Raw genomic sequence first — 1,653 nt, forward strand, 5'->3', positions numbered from 1 at the left:
CCCAATGTACACGGAATGGTAAAGCATCCGGGATCTTTGAGTTTAGTAGGTAATTTGCTTGATACTATCGAACTACATTCTTCAGAAAGTGAAATGGATGAAATTCCTTCCCAACTAATCTTTTTTGAAATTAAATCTTTCAAGAATTTTCCATAGTTAGGGATTTGCGTAATCGCATCCATGAATGTTAAATTTATATGTAAATTTTTAAGTTTGTCCAAAAATGATAACAGTTGTTTATCATGGTCCTTATTTCGGACCCTGTGTGGAAAAGGTGGCTTTGGTACAAAGGGTTTCGGATTAGAGTCAATTGGTGTATCTTTTTGTTTTAATGTATCTTCTTTGGATTTTGGTAAATCATTTCCAGGTAAAGTTGAATTTCCGGGCATTTCCGGACCTAAGTAGTTTTTCCCCGAACGAAGAGTGATAGCCTTAACATGCTCTTTCGGATTTTCTTCCGTTTGGCTGGGAAGACTTCCCTCTTTGCGGGATGGAATTGATTTAGCAAGTTGTCCAATTTGAACCTCCAAATTATGGATGCTAGATGATTGGTTTTTGATAAGCTGATCGAATTTATTTTCGATCCGTTTAAAACCATCGTCTTGATTACTTACCTTTCCATTCATAGCATCTATAAATTTGTCGATTTTTGAAGATAAAGTGCTAATCGTATCTCTTGTTTGATTTTGATAATTGTTTATACGATATTGATTAGCATTTGCATTATTATTATTATTACCATCTTTCCAGTTAAAGTTAGGATGATTTCTCCATCCAGGATTATAAGTATTAGAATAAGGATTAGTAGTTTGGTTTTGTCCTTGGACAAAATTTACCTGTTCTATCTCGTTCATACCTTCGTAGTCAATGTCTCTCTGGATCGGATCATTAGGATCGCATGGTGCCATAAATTTATCAATTTTGTGCGATAAGGCAGAAAATTGGGCTTGTAACATTGCTACAGGATCAAGATTCATTATACCTTTAACCGATGATGTACATGAGGATGATGGTTTCGCCGTTGGAATATGTCCACGCTCTGCGGGCCACATACTGCTGTTGATTGCCATTTCCTCCAAAAGTTCTCTTGCTTGGGCGGACGTCTTCTTCATAAATAACCCTCCAGACATAGCATCTAATGAACCTCTAGTCGTAGGATTTAATCCATTATAGAATGTCTGCATTAAAAGTGCATCTGGCAATTGGTGGTGTGGGCATAAACGTTGAAGTTCTTTAAAACGTTCCCAAGCTTCATAAAGAGTTTCATTATCATTTTGTGTAAAAGATGTCAACTCTTTGATGACTCTTGCGGTTTTTGCTAAGGGAAAATATTTTTGTAAAAAAGCTTGGGCTAATTGGTCCCAAGTTTCAAATGTTGCAGCAGGCATAGAAGTTAACCAAATTTTTGCCTTATCCTTCAAAGTGAAAGGAAAGAGGCGAAGTTTGATTGCTTCGGCTGTTACATCAGTAATTTTAAAAGTGTCACAAATTTCTAAGAAATTTGTCAAATGTGCATTAGGGTTTTCGTTAGGCAATCCGTAAAACGTTACGTTGTTTTGCAACATATTAAGCAAAGCAGGCTTAATTTCAAATTGATTTGCGTTTATACGGGGTCTAACTACACTATTAGTTACACCGGCCATTCCTGGCCTA

The 1,653-nt window shown here is 36.4% G+C and overlaps 1 non-coding gene across 1 annotated transcript; it reads left to right on the top strand.

Annotated features, from left to right (window-relative positions):
* The first annotated feature begins 1,200 nt into the window (after positions 1-1,200).
* LOC136231456 (small nucleolar RNA R71) lies at positions 1,201-1,307 on the top strand. The gene has a single exon (XR_010689839.1). It is a non-coding gene; the product is annotated as a small nucleolar RNA R71 (small nucleolar RNA).
* The last annotated feature ends 346 nt before the right edge of the window (positions 1,308-1,653 follow it).

Source organism: Euphorbia lathyris, chromosome 5, assembly GCF_963576675.1.
Source record: "Euphorbia lathyris chromosome 5, ddEupLath1.1, whole genome shotgun sequence".
NCBI lineage: Eukaryota > Viridiplantae > Streptophyta > Magnoliopsida > Malpighiales > Euphorbiaceae > Euphorbia > Euphorbia lathyris.